The sequence below is a fragment of the Cryptomeria japonica genome, chromosome 9 (genome assembly GCF_030272615.1).
Source record: "Cryptomeria japonica chromosome 9, Sugi_1.0, whole genome shotgun sequence".
Taxonomy (NCBI): domain Eukaryota; kingdom Viridiplantae; phylum Streptophyta; class Pinopsida; order Cupressales; family Cupressaceae; genus Cryptomeria; species Cryptomeria japonica.
This window is the reverse complement of record NC_081413.1, coordinates 418031320-418047779: the sequence shown is the minus strand read 5'-3', so window position 1 is coordinate 418047779 and position 16460 is coordinate 418031320. Positions and strand designations below refer to the sequence as shown.

General features: G+C 36.2%; 1 pseudogene; it reads left to right on the top strand.

Moving 5' to 3' along the window:
- Positions 1 to 16460, top strand: part of LOC131074178 (uncharacterized) — a 145204-nt pseudogene that overhangs the window by 10344 nt on the left and 118400 nt on the right.

Below are 16460 nucleotides of genomic sequence, written 5' to 3'. Positions count from 1 at the left end.
AGATCATTTCATACAACATTCATGATGTAGGCTACATTCTCTAAAGACCATTAGAAGCTGATAAACAAGCTACAAAGCCAGAATCTTGAAATCTTGTACAAGAAAAGGAAAGATAATATAGCTGTATCTGGTTTTTCTGATGAAGGTGGATTCCTTAGCTTTAGTGCCATCTTAATAACAACCCTGTAAGTTTATCTACGGTCTCCAAGACCATGCATTGACCATCTTATAATCCAACTTTGCCAGAGATATTTTGATGACAGACTGCAAGGGCCAAAACCAACATTGTCAACCGTTAGATTCATATTTCTTTCATTGAGAAATATTTGTAACTTAGGCACATTATGCCATTTTCAAAGCAATTAGGGTTTAGAGAAAATTGCAAGAACATCCCTCTTCAGTTTATAGCCTAGTTGAACTCTGATATGGATAAGTTTATTGCAAAAAGTTATGTCTATTGATGTAATGAGGTGGAAAGTTGATTTCAGCACACCCTTGTGTGATTTGCAGCCTCCTTGTGAGATTTGCCAAATATTACATGTAGTGGTAACATTGTGAAGGGTATGTCATTTTGCCGATTGTTATGTGCACAAGAAGTCAAAGGCAGACACCAATGGAGTATACTTGTTTAGAGTAGGCTAGTCACATGAGACTTTATCTTTTATGACAAAATATGGTTCAAGCAAGTAAAATGATTGGTGTATCAATCATTCTTGGAACTGAATTGTCTTTTAATAGATTGAAGATTCTATATCTGAGATGTTAGTCCACTCAATCTTTGTGGTTTTGGACATGTTACAAACTCCGTCTTCTGTAATACATTCTCAGCATTGAACAATCCATCTTTGGATCCGGCCCATGGGAATACATGGTTTTGGCTTCTAAGTCTAACATGTGTTACATATGTATAACATTTGGTTCATGATGAATAAAAGAGCTATATATGCTATCCTCCATCCTTCCTGAACATGTAATGGTGCATCCAAATTCGTTGTTGTATTTCCATTGCATGATCAATATAAATTGTAGACTAATTTGTATTTCCTTATGCATCTATTAGTTAGTTTGTAAATTTCCCTTTGTGCAAATCCTCCATCCTTTCTTAAGATGTAATGGTGCATCCAAATTTGTTGTTGTATTTCCATTGCATGATCAATATATATTGTAGACTAATTTGTATTTCCATATGCATCTATCAGTTAGTTTGTAAATTTCCCTTTGTCCAAACTCTTGGGCTCAACAGCAATCAGTGATATTAGAATAATTCTATACATGTAGTCTTATATCCTGTGAGTTAGATCATGTAAAATTCTTTCTTGTCCTAATATGACTACTTGTTCTTTTTGTTGCAAAGAAGGTATAGAACTTGGTTCTGTTCTCAATGTCTAGAAGAGTGTGGACAATAGGTCAAGATGTTCAACAATGCAAAGAAAACTATTTCCAAAGAAGTGCATAAGCATAGCGAAGAAGCTTTGGATTAGCAAAGAGGAGCTATTTTTTTTTACAATTTTGGGACTTAATCCTTCAATTGAATCCCAAAACATCATTTGCTACTTTCAATTCATCATTCTAGCATTGGATTTTGTTTATGGTATGAATCAATCTTGACATCCCAATGCTCCAAGGTGAAATTAATTCCAAAACATTGGATGATTGAATTTGAAATTTGGAGATGTTTTAGATCATCAATAAGTTCACATATGTTGAAATATCACCTCAACAACCTTAAAGATGTCCAAGCAAATGCTTTTTTTTTTGTGGAATTCTTACATTGTGAAGCAAGAAAGTGAATTCGGTCCTATTCACACGTTCCAATTTTACAAGTGGTATGTCTAGGACGAATACTTTCCTTTCAAGCCCTATCGTGATGTGTACAACAGATTCTAGTTGTTGAAACAAAAGAATTGGTCTATGGAAGACTATACAAACAAACTCTCTAAATTCTAGCAGGTACAATTCTTTTTGAAATAGGCCTTTATAAAGTCTTGTAATACATGAAAAATTTTCACCACTAAATCAAAATCACAATGAATTTTTGCATAATGAGATGTTGGAGCAAGCCTATTGACTTGGCATCAATATTGAGGAGCAATACAATATTAGTAGAAAGGACTAGACTTGTTTGGTCCTTTGCACAATAGCAAACCTCAAGGCTATGGTCAAAATAGCACTATGTAACAAACTTGTAGTAGATAGTCTTTACCTAAACCATAGGTGAATGCTCAACCGAAAGCTCTTGCTTGAAGGAAAGACAAAGTGATGGGAGATAATGGTTAGTATTCACAAGTTTGACACCCATGATGTGAAAGGAAATTTGCATCCATATAGAATTATTTCCACATAACCCCAAGAGAGAAAATCATGCAAACAATTATTCAAAATCCATATGCAAAAGAATAGACAAACATACCATCAAGATGACACAAGATATACCTTGAGAAAATCCTCAAAAGGGGAAAACCCAGCTTCCAAAAGCATCCACACTCCATGTATTATTTTATGAACAAAGATTGCAGTACATATATAGAGTCTCAATGAATTTATCTGAAACATCAAGCTCTCTAGACACTCAATGTGAACAAGCAAATGAGAAACATGTAACCACCCATTCCAATTTATGCTTCCTCTCCTCATATGTGCAGCCTACAGGAGATGCTCAACCTAGCAAACTGAATAACAATTCGTGTGCTTGCTTTTAAAGAAATAAGATTTCACAAAACCACTAAGTGGTATTACATAAACTATGTGGCTAATATTATAAGCTTACAAAACCATTTCCCCACTCATTTTACTTTTGGTACTAAGTTTTCCTAGATATTAAATTTTTTTCTAATGTGCAAGCAAACACATTAAATATTTATCCCAAAGTTACATACAACACACAAAGTGGGCTCAAGAATGTCTAACCTATGTGATGCATGAATCCCTAGATCCCCTAGGTGCACCACAAATAATATTAATTTTACATTATAACATTATGCAAAGTGAACCACACACCTTTTCCAACATTCTACCATTTGTTGTATACGTTACATAAGGGGTAAAAGTAAACTCATACATCGAGGAAACGATTCCTATAGCCAACATGTACCATCAAGAAATCTAAGCGCTTCAGGTGATCCATCATCTGCAACAACAATCAAGGTGATCACCATCTCAAATATGAATCCTCTTATCCTCAATCATGCCAATGCACAAAAGTTAAGATCCTATCCAAAGAGATGTCACACTAACTGTAGCATCAATAATTGTCAAGAAATAATCATTGTAGCTATAATAGCAACCACAACTAGTTGCTAACACATTCAACTATCAGCACCCTAAAACCAAGATACTCTTCATAACAACTAAACCTCATGCCATCAACTTACCCAACTGAATCCGCAATCACAAGTGTTCTCACTATCTTGGAACTCCCACTGCATGGATAATGCCAAATTAGAAAAAATAATCAAGGCATCCAAAGATCTACCAATAGCATCACATAGAAGGTGTAATCAATATCATGTAGCATTGAGGAATATCCACAAAGATATGCAAAACCTGCAAACAAATCTACTGCAATACAACTCTTACCACTAGTCTCCATAGCGCTCATGAGTTATCTATACTCAATAAAAGAAAGAGATCAAGGAGTCTCCATGTTGTTACCAATGAATAATAAAGAACAAGAACAACACATGACCACAAACATAGTGATTCACCATAGCTCCACACAGACCTCAACTCCAATTTTATATGAATGGAAATATCTAGGAAGAAGAAGAAGACCAAGAGAGAACCTGCAAACTAAAACATGTAGCATCTCCTTCTACAAACTTCTCTAAGTGCTCAAGCTGTGATAAGTATGATCTCTCGAAAGCATGTAGCATCTCCTTCTACAAACATCTCTAAGTGCTCAAGCTGTGATATGTATAATCTCTTGAAAGCAATTGAAGAAAATTTACAGACATAATACTCTATATCCTTCTATTCTAATTCAATAAACTATTATATATTTATAGAATTCTCATATCCTATTTTATAGAAAACTTCCTAAAACAACTCCCTTCCTTGGGAAAACAAATGATTATTAATTGAATTACCCATGTTTTGTAAGGTCTGTAGAAGTACTTGGGTTGTTCTTTCATTCTGATCCATTAATGCTTTTGTTGTCATCTCCATGAATGTTTTCAACTCAACTCCCATTGGTTCATCCATGTTATTGTTTTGATTGGGGTTAGAGTTTGCTACTAGTTTCTTTCTTTCCCTTTCTAAGGCTCTTTGTGCCCTTTGGCTATGCTACATTAACTTATCTTTCACAAGATGGCAAGATAAAAGCTCTGATACCAATTGTAATGTCCCCTAATAGGAGGCAGGCAATTTCCCAATAATCAACACCCATTAAATTAAATTATTAAACTAGATAACCATATTTATTCATAATACAATTGATAGTGGCTATATTCAAGCCTCAATTCTTACTTCTTTTCTAATCCTCAACTTTGGATTGAGATTTACTTGTCCAGGGCGCAATGACGTCACCTCCCTAATTGGTCCCAGATTTCAGGAACATCCATCCAGACCACCCTTGGGGCTTACCTAATTTGGGATGGATTTACTCCGCCTCTCCCTAACAATACCACGCCTCTCCTTATGGGGGGGGCAATAGAAATGATTCAGTATTAGGGCTCTGAGTACACTAACTTCTAATATATTATGAATGTATATGAAATTAAGTATGACTGTCATACATATTGCAGTCTATATTAATATTGCTATTAAATTCTGCATAAGAACATTATTATGCTTAAACTTTTTGATCACTCAAGACTAGGCAAAAACTTGGCAAAGTTTTCACGTATTAAAAAATGCATAAATTTGTAATTTTTTTTCACAAAACATGTGTACTACGAAATCTAGGGACATATTACTGTTTCCTTCATAGATCAAAATCAGAGTTCAATACATGTCATAGACCAGTTTTTCTTTTGTTGGATATGTTAATTGTGGAATGGGGGTATGTGGGCTTCACTCCTTACAGATTCCTTTGTTGTCATACAAAGTGGGGTTGAGTGGTGGAGCCCACATTACCAAGTCCAAATTAAGGCCTTGGAGGCCACATGAACCTTCATGGCACATGCTCAAATGCTTGAAAAAGACTAATTTGAATGCTCCAAAAAAACAGATTTGAAAAATGATGAAAACATGAGGTGTCTTTTTTTTTTTTTCAGATGGATAAACTTATTGCAATGCAACCAAGTTTTTCTTTGCATTTTGGGAGCCATTTTGACTCGTGAGCTAAGTCACCAGGTTCGACCGAATTTGAACCTTGAAGTTCGAAATTCGGCGAACTTGAAAAACTATGCAAAAAATCGATTAAATTCGAAAAAAAAAGTAGGGTTTGTTAAAGTGTTTTTTATTTTTTTGGGTTTGCGTTTTAGGGTTTTCTCGCGGATTTTATAAAAGTGCGGCCGCAGGAGTTGCAATCACACCCTCGCGAGTTGCTAACAGAGCCCACTCTGCCCGACCGCCACGCGAGTTGCCAAAGAACCCTTGTTTGCCCGGCCGTAGGAGTTGCTCGGCCGCAGGAGTCGGTGACGCCATCACCAGTCCGCGTCGCCACCAGCTCGCATCGCCACCTGCAGTCCGCGATGCCACCTGCAGTCCGCGACGCCACCAGCCCGCGACGCCACCAGCCCGCGACGCCACCGGCAAGCATCGGCACGTCCGCGACCAGTCCGCGACCTGCACAGGTAGGCCGCCATTTTTTTTAAGTTTATTATTATTTTTTTTTGTTTATAAAGTTAATGTTTAAAAATTTATGATTTTATATTAATATTTTGTAATATTATATTATATATTTTTATATTTTTTTAATTTTTTTTAGGTTTAATATTTTTATAAACAATTTAATAATGTTTATTATAAATTTTATTATTATTTATTTAATAATGTTGTTTATTTAATATTTTTTTAGGTTTATTATTTATTTATAATGTTTATAATATTGTTTATTAAATGTTTATAAATTTATAATGTTGTTTATTTAATATTTTTTTAGGTTTATTATTATTTAATAATGTTGTTTATTTAATATTTTTTTAGGTTAATTAATAGTTTATACTTTATAATGTTTATTTGTAAATTTATAATGTTGTTTAATATTATTATTATATAATTTATAATTTTATATTAATGGTTTTTTATTATATTGTTTAATATTATATATTTTTATTATATATTTTTAAAAGGTTGAAATAAAAGTAGTGTGTTTTTTAATTTTTCTTTCCAAACATGCAGATTTTCATTTAATGGCTCCTCCCAAATCAACTTCTGAGGCATGGAAGCATGTGACCCGAAATGGAACTCACATCAAATGTAACATATGTCAGGCAAATATTATTGGAACTTTAACAAGGCTTAGGGACCACTTCCTTGCTAATACAGGGGGTCCAGGTGGAGTTGTTCAAGCATTCATAGGTGCGACTCCAGAACTTAAAGCTATTCTAGAGAAAGAGTTGGCTTCTTCAACGGTAGGCAAAATTAAGAAGGCACAAAAGAAACAGAGAATTGAAGGAGATATATCTAGATTCACATCTGCCATGTCTTCCTCTTCTGTGCAATCCGAAGTGGCGAGTGTACCAAAACAGAGTGGAACACTGAACAACTTTTGGAAACCAGTAGAGAAACAACAGGTGGATGATGTAGTTGCTGATTTGTTTTACACAAGTGCTATTTCATTCAATGTTGCGAGAAATTCTCATTTCCGCAATGCAGTTCAGAAAATTGCAGAGTTTGGCAAAGGGTACACACCCCCAGGTTCAGAGGCTATCAGGACAACTCTTTTGCAGAGGTCAAACGATAGAGTGACTGAAAAATTAGCTGATGTCAAAGCCACTTGGAAGGAAACAGGTTGCACTATATTGAGTGATGGATGGTCAGATATGTGTCAAAGGCCATTGATTAATGTTTTGGTGTCTTGTCCTGAATGTGTTGTGTTTTTGAAAGTCATTGACACCATGAACCACAAAAAAACTTCAGAGTATATTTTTCAAATATTAGAGGAAGCCATTCTTGAAGTAGGGATGGAAAATGTGGTTCAAGTGGTAACTGATAGTGCAGCAAATTGTGTGGGAGCTGGGAGGCTGATTGTAGAGAAGCACCCATAGATATATTGGAGCCCATGTGCAGCCCATTGTCTCGATTTGTTGCTTCATGACTTGGCTAAATTCCCATGGGTAAATGAAGCTATTCATAGAGGGAGAGCAATTGCAAATTTCATACGGAACCATCGTCTCACATTGAGTATTTATAGGCAGCATGCATCAAAGGAATTGTTGAGGCCTTGTGAAACAAGATTTGCTTCATATTATATCACTTTGAAAAGAGTGGTTGAAGAAAAAGCAGCTTTGAGGTCTGTTATATGTTCCAATCAGTGGGAAAGTTCAGTGCTTTCTAAAGGCCCCAAGGGGAAGAACATAGAGCAAATCATCCTAAACAGCAATTTCTGGGAAAGTGCAGCAAAAGTCTTGCTTGTATGTGAACCAATTGTTGACGTGCTTCGTATGGTTGATGGTGACACTCCTTGCCTTGGCATGCTTTATGAAAGCATGGACCGGTGTAAGGAATCTATTCAAAAAACACTAAATAATGAAGAAGCAGAATATATGCAGATATGGGAGACAGTTGATTGCAAATGGAAAATGATGCACACACCTTTACATGCAGCAGCTTGCTTTTTGGAGCCTAAGTTGTTTTCTATTGATAGAAGGGGTGATAATGAAATCATGGCAGGGCTTTACCAAGCCATTAGCAGGTATGTACCAAATCCAGAAATTGTAGCACTAATCAGAGATCAAAGTTGGCAATACAAGAGAGGAGAAGGGATGTTTGGAGGGGCAGAAGCCAAATATGACTCGCCACGTATGTCTGGATATAGATGGTGGATCTCTTATGGATCATCAGCTCCTGAACTGCAAGAGTTTGCTATTCGAATTTTGAGTCAGGGAGCAAGTTCATCAGCTTGTGAGAGGAACTGGAGTTGCTTTGACCACATCCATTCCAAAAAGAGGAACAAATTGCTGACTGGAAAGTTGGGAGATCTTGTCTATGTTCGCAGCAATTTGAAATTGCTGATGAACAAATCAGCAAAGAACACTTCTTTACAACAAACTCTTGAAGGCATAGCAATGCCAGATGTAGATGAGCTTGACTTTGCAGATGATGAACTGAGTAGTGATACAGATGATGATGATTTGGCATCCCAGCCAAGTGCTCTTGATGACTTAGAGTTATTTTAAAGTTCTAAAGTTTTTGACTGTTATTGTACCTTTTTGACAAAAGAACATCTTTGCAATAGTGAAAGCATATGTTTCCTACGGTTTATATTTTATAAATGTGTCATCTTTTTGTAATTATTTCAAATCTATTTATCAATGTTAAACTATTTACGCAAATTTATAGATATATTACATATATTTATTAAAATTTTTTTAAAAAATTACATATGGCGAATTTAATTCGAATTTTATACATTTTGAATTTTTTCCGCATCGAACTTCATTCGAATTTCAAAGCTGTCGAACTTCGAATTCAAATTCGAACCTGGTGACTTAGCTCGTGAGTATTAGGTGATGAGTGTGTGATTTCTTCCATCTGTTTGCCCATCAAATAATATGGTGTATCAACAAGTGCACCAATGCTTCCTTTGCTTTTATAGTTGTCTTTGCATTTCCCACTACCTTATGGAGCAATGACCCACTTGTACCCTTTCCTTGCAACTAGGGAGGCCATAACGAAATTCTCCCAATTATGGCTGTTTTACTATGCTGAAAGGAAAGTTGTGGTACCAAAAATTGGCATATCTTGTGTTTGCTTCCTCATGCTTTTCCTTGTTCCAAGTTGTACCTTCAAGCAAAGACTGTGATCTTGGCATGTTGATGGAACAAAAAAATACTAGAACTTGATTAAGTAGATATATTGTAATTCCATGGACCATAGTTGGAGCCGATATTTTTTGTCATATCTATCTTTGATTGTTGTGGCAAAATGGTTGCAATTGTCCTTATCCTCTCCTGTTTTTCTATGGTTTGTCAATGTGAGGGACACATATATCTCTTGTTCAACCTCTAGCGTTATGTTCAAACACGATTTCATGTTGCAGCTGGTTTTGTGTGGAAGTTGGTAATTGAGTTGATAGCTGTTTGCATTCGTTTTCTACCAACAATAGATGTAAATGACAATTCTTGTGGTTGGTCTTGGTATGCCATGCTTCCAAGTGGCATCCTTTCAACAAACACTTCAACTTCCACTTTTTGATGCCATTGGATGCAAAGTGCAAACCTTCACACTGAAAAAATAAGAATAGCATATTTAATTGCTACAAATCTAACATTGAAAAAAAATTGTAGCTTTTTAAATACAAAAAAACATTTTAATGCATAAACCCTACACTAAATCACATGCATGTGAAACATAAATGAACAATTTAGAAAAAAAAAGCATTTTAAATACATAAAATCCACATCAATTTAAAAGATAACATTTTTAAATACATAAATTCTAATTTCAATGCATGTGAAAAATGAAAAAACATGTTAATGAAGAATTTGGAAAGCTTGGAAAATTATACTTGGAACAAAAACTTCCTAAAATCACTTTTAGTTGCTCAAAATAGAGTTCAAATGTTGTGTAAGAGAAAATGGAGGTTAAATTGGGTTTTTATAGGTCTAATATTATTGTTTTCGTTTTGTATGGGCTTTATCTAGTGTTTTTACTACATTGGGCTGGTTTGACAAATGGACTTCATGAGTATATGTTGTGAGTACATAAGTTGGAGCTGTGTAAGCTTAGTGGCAGGTTCCAGGGCAATTGATTTGTTTATATTTTTATTTGGTATCAGTGGCTAAGTTTTGGAACTATGCATAAGTTACAAGCTGACTTAGGCAAGTGCACCTTTGGTGTTACTTAGTTCTGGTACTTGATGTACATCATTGCTTGTGAGGAGTTGTTGTGTATACAAAAAAGATCAAAATCGTTCAATATTGGCCAATTCCTTGTTGACACAATGATTTTTTTTGAACCTGCAAGACTTTTTTCATTTGTTCATGTTAGGATCATCTCATAGCTCTTGGTTGATGAGTGAAATCATTTGAACTAAGTTAGCATTTTGATGGATTCTTGTGCAATGCCAAGCATTTGGAAACTTCAAAGCTAGAATCTATGCTACACTCATCCTCACAATCTATCATCTATCAACGCGTTGAAATTGAAATTGAAATTGAAGCATTGGATTTACCATCGATGTAGTAGTCTTTCAATATGGATATCTTGTTGCATACCATAGGAAACATTTGACGACATTGCACAAAGGTACAATACCTTCAAGGAGCTTCACACAATTCTACAAATCACAAAGCAATGACCCTTTTATGTAAGGAGATCATCTTTCAATTTGATCACAAATCTCTTTAGTTTTGGCATACACAAATAAGTTGGAATTTTTAAGGATACGAAGTGGATAACCTATTTATTAACTCTACCTAGTATTCAAGCACAAGAAGGGGAAGGTAAGCGGCTAAGTAGTTGATTGCTTGAGCTGACCTCTAGTCACTTTGCGATTAATGGTGGTGAACACTTGAGCTCACAACAGTATGGATTAGGTTTCATATTTCTTAAATTGAGAATTCACTCTAGACTACAACTCTCTTTTTGAAGTACAACATGTTGAATATTTTTATTTGTATAACAAGCTTCTCTACAAGCTTGGGCACCTATGTCTTTCATCTAGCACTCCAAAAAAATTACATGGCAGTCAAACTACTCTAATCGATTATTTTGGAGTCACCTAAAGATTGGCCGCACTTCAACAACATTTCTATTGGTCACACATGCATAAAGAAATTAAGGCTCACATCGAGACTCATTCGTTTTATAGCATTGTCTAGGCAGCTAGTTGCAAAGAAGACGTGTATGCACAACTTCCAATTCCATCTAGGCCATGGTAATCTATTAGCATGGGTTTTTGATTTGGGTTGTTAAAGACCAAACATCAATATTGGTCTGTGTTTGTTGTAGTTGATCATTTTTGAAAGATGGCAATCATGGTGGCATTCATGCAAACCATCAACACACTTGAAACTACCAACCTTTTCTTCCAGTATGTTTAGGTAGATTTTGGATTTCTCTCTACATGTATGTGATTGGGATCCTAGGTTCGTTAGTCACTTCTAGCAAGCTTTGTTTCACATTTTGTAGATGTGACATGGATAAATCTTTAGTATTCCATCCTTATGTTGGTAGAAAAAGAGAAGTAGTTGGTTGCAACCTTGTTTGATAACTGGGAATGTACAAAAATGCTCATTCTCACACTTTGTGTACATCCAATATGGCTAGTATGGTTCTATAGGGCTTAGTTCATTTTTCATCTTGTCAAGGACTGCTGAGTGCCAATTCAAGGCAGTGTGGGACAGCTGGGCGGGCTTAAAGGCAGACCAAGGATATTTAGGCGCATTTAGAGGCTATGAAAGGACTTTGTGGGCACAAATTCCACCTTGACAAGGACTGTCAACAACATTCCAAGGATTTTTCCAGCGCGTATTAACCTTGTGCAAGGACAATAAGGGCAGATTTTCACCTCATGTAGGGACAACAAGGGTGGTTTTTCATAGTGCTCAAGGACTAATGGAGGCTCCCAACTTGACAAGGACACTTGAAGGCACATTTGAGGGGCAGTTAGGAACAAGTATCGATGCAAATTAAGGTATTGCAAGGACAAGTGTGGGCATATATCAAGGTTAGAGAGGGACTACATTGAGCGCAATTTAGAGTTGTGCAAGAACAATTGAGTGCCTTGTAAAGTTGCCAAGGATTTTTCACAAAATCTTCTCTATTTTCCTCTCCTGTCAAGGTCAAAAAATTCGACCTGGACAAAGAATTTTCCTTGTCTTCGTGTGACATTCTTGGAATTTTTCTCATTTTCACCCTTAGCATTGACAACTTTCCTTGACAACATTTTACAACATTTTGCAATATTGACAATTTTGACAACATTTTGCAAAATTGACAATATCTTGCAACATTGACAACATTTTGACATTTCTCACAATTTTGCTCTCAATTTACAATCTTGAAGCTTAGTCATGAACTTTTGACTTGATCACACCTATTTTCAAAAACAAGTTTTGCACTCTATCTCATTTTGAGGATTGATCACTTGTTTTCCCCTAGACTGACAAGACATCACCATCTTCCTAAAGGCTAAGAGATGAAAATTATTGCGAAGCTAAATCGAAATTAAGCAAAAACAACTAAGCTAAGAGGTGAAAAAGTGGGGGTCCCCATTTGCAATGGGGTGTTGTTGATGTGTCTTTTGTACACGACCAAACATAGAATAAAATACCTAAAGGTACCTTATCCTCTCTTGATTAAAGCTTCCCCGAATGCTGAAGATCTCACAGAAGGATCAATCGGAGTAGCTCCAAGGTTCTGATTGTAGATTCTCTACACGTGGACAAGCACCAATGGTCGTTGTGTTTGCTGTTTTACAAGGGGCCTTACATACTTTCTAAGAAAGCTTGCTCTTGCAACTACTTTTCAATGAGGAAACTGAATTCTCCTAATACTAACTGATGTTTCAAAAAGAGCAAAAGATAAAGGGTTTAAGAAGGCGATACTAAACTAATCCTAGGAATGACTAAATGAGGACTGGTCTTGATAAAACTCTACCAATTTCATTATTGCCAAAAGATTACAACTCTATTGGAAATGGTGCGATCTTCTAAGGGGATTCAATGATTTTCGAATCATCAATGGGATAGATACTATCACTAAGATACATATCAATATCTCCAATAATGATTGAACTCTTAAACAATCTTAATATCTCCAGTTGACCACACAAGGCGTGCTTACAATCAGTAAGGAGCTAGTGGTTTGGACTATGAGTCTTAGCAAAGATCAAACCCAACATTTGTCCTTCAATCTAATTCTAAAATTTAAGTACTATTTCAACTAAGAGTGATTCAAGAAGATAAACAACCATGAAAATAGCCACAAGGATTGCAATAAAGCACCATAACTTCAATATTTTATTGATCTCATAGCAAAATAAAACGACAATTGTTCAACTTTCTTTCTTCACTACTTCTTTCTCTGCTGCTAACAATCTTAATCTTTTCTCTCTTTTCTCTAACTCTAACCCTTTAGAATGAATTGAGTGAGGGCTTATATAGCACTCTCAAATACAATGAACGACCTGGATCTAAAGAAGATCAAAGGCTGAGAACTTGACACCTAAACCCTAATTAGGGTTTGCCACAAAAATCACCCTAATCAGATAAGCATTATCATTCCATAGCCAATAGAAATCGGCACAAATAGCGAGGAAACATAGCCCAATAGGAATTGAATTGCCACATCATTTCATAACAACTTTTCATCTAGAATTTTGTTCCCTTTTCTATGTTCTTTTCTGGCATATTCAATGAATCTAGACGTAATCCCCTCAATCTCAGAAATGGGAATCTCATGCAGGTTCTTCATTCGTTCTTCCAAGTGAAGGACTTGATCAAAAGCTCCGAGAAGGGTCATCTCCCATCCAGGCTCTAGCTCTTTTGTTTTCTCAATCAGGAACATAGTAGCATACATCTGATCTCGCTGCTTTTCTGTGACCATGTTCTCCTCTTTGCAAAAAAAATCTTGATCCTATCTTCCAATTCTTGGACATCCACATCTATTTCGATCTCTATCCTTCTGTCTAGGATTGTACATAATACATCAAACACCTTATCGTGAATAGGATGGATGGTGCCCTCAACTCGGCTGCATCTACTATTGATGTCTTCGAATAGAACTTCCTTCATTTGGAGTAAAGTTGACCATTGCAGAAGATTATGGGTTCCTCCATTTATTATCTTTACTTGTGCTAAAACCTCCCTTGACATCCTTCTTACCACTTGTAACACAAGGATGGCAATGTCTCTAGTGTGAGTGAATGCATCTACGGTTATCAATAGATTATGAATGATCTCAAGGACTTGGATAGCTCTACGGACTGTCTTCATCATTCTTGTTACAAATTCAATGGCTACCTAGTAGGATTCATCAATCGATGAACTCATGAGTTGGGCTAAGTTCTTCATCTTTTTTGCCTCATTTATGGACTCAAGAGAAAGTGTATGCAAGGGTGATACTGCAGGATCCTGTCGCCTTAATGGTTGGTTGAGGTGGCTAAAATAATTCCTCCAAGTGCCAACCTCCTTTTCGAGCCTCTTATTCTTTTCCATTTCTTCCTTGAGTTTATCATTAAGTGCTCTCATTCAATTAGTCGCTTCTTCCATTGCTTGCTCATAGGTAAGTGGACCAAGATCAAATGTTTCTAAATCATATTCCTCTGCCATAATCTTATCCTCATACTTGTCCGCTGCTGGTGTGGCTACTTGTATCTTCCTGTAACCTGCATCATCTCTAATTACCTTTGACATCTTTGTAGCCTTTCTCTTTAAGATTTCTTCTTGGGAGTTTCCTATGAGACTATCCAAATCAAATACTTGTTCTTCCTCTTCAACTACAACTACCCTTGTCAGTCTTTCTTTTAGCCAATCTGTAATGGAAGACTTTCTTTCCCTTACCTGTATTTCCTCATCCAGAGGTCTCTCGTCTCTGAAAGGAGATGTTGCCTCATCATCATTCTTTTCTTCTTGTTGTTCATTAGCACCAACCTGGAGAGGAAGAGATTGACTTGATGAGTGCTGAGGTGTTCATCCTTTGCCTTGTTTATCATTTTGCACCATGGATTCCATAGACTCATCAACTTCATACACTATATCTCTTTGATCCTCTCCTTGACTTATCTCCTTTCCATGTCTAGAAGAAGTACTCGGTGGACGATCAGGATTCACCTTTTGTTTCTTCTTGGAGGGTTCTCTCTTCTCAGGTCCTTCTTTTCTCTTCGACCCTTTGGAATGAGAAGTATTTTCACTCACACTTGCTTCTCCTTCTTCTATTCTTGTTTCTGGGGTGAATGTCATGGCTATATTCTGCTCCTTCAATTTTTGATGCTGTACGTCCACCCATCTGCGAGTGCAATTTCAAATAGGGTTCATCAATGCTCTCAGGTCTGCAACTTGTTGCTCATTCCAATCTATCTTCACTTCTTTATCTTCCTTCTCATAGGATGATTGGAGATATCTACCACTGTCCCGGGCTTGATCGGCTACTCTATATACTTTACATTTCCTGATAAGATCCAAGGGTAATCTAGAATGCATCTTTCTTTTCACCTCCACATGATCTTGAACATTCATCCAAAATTCCTCTAATCGAAACTCATGTCTGTACTTTTTCCCAACTGTCTCTTCCATATGACCATGAGCATCGAAATTCTCTCTTGAGGCAAAGGATGTGAATGAATACAGAGATAATTCCTTTTCTGCATCTTCGGCTGCTTGAGAATTAGGACACACTTCAATTGAATTTCCCAATAAAATAGGTACGGGGATACCATTTCCATGCTTATGTCTTGATGCTTTAGCGTAAGCTGCCAACTGTGTAGTTACTTCAAGTAATATTATTCTGTCTGTAGGATACTGTTGACGTGTATTTTGTACACGACCAAACACAAAATAAAATACCTAAAGGTACCTTATCCTCTCTTGAATAAAGCCTCCGAATGCTGAAGATGTCGCGAAAAGGATCAATCGGGATGACTTCAAGGTTCTTCGTTGTAGGATCTCTACATGTGGATAAGCACCAGTGGTCGTTGTGTATGCTGTTTCTTCAAGGGGCCTTACGTACTTTTAGAGAAAGCTTGTTCGTATTACTCTCTTTTCAATTGCAGGAACAGGATTTTCCTAACACTAACAGATTTTCAAAAAATGTCAAAAGATAAGGGTTTCAAGGAAGAGATACTTAAACTATTCCTAAGAATGACTCAATGAAGACTAGACTTGATAAGATTCTACCAATTTCAGTTTTGCCAAGAAATTACACCTCTACTGGAATTGATGCGATCTTCTAAGGGGATTCAACAGTTTTTCAAATCATCAAGGATATAGATACTATCATAGAGATACATATCAATACTTCTAATAAGAATGATTGAATTTTTAATCAATCTCAAGGTTTCCAGTTGACCACACAAGGCGTCCTTACAATCAGTAAGAAGCTAGTGGTTTGGAATATGAATCTTATCAAAGATCAAGCACAACACTTCGTCTTTCAAACTTAAAATCTAAATGCTATTTCGACTGAGAGTGATTCAAGAAGATAAACAATCATGAAGATAGCCACAAGTATTGCAATAAAACACCATAACTTCAATATTCTATTGATCTCATAGCCAAATGGACAACAATTGTTCAAAATTCTTTCTTCACTACTCAATCTTGCTACAACAATAACTTTCTAACTTTCTTCTCTTTAAGCTCTCTCTCTTCTCTTTCTAACTTCTAACTGTTCTAACCCTCTAAAATGAAATG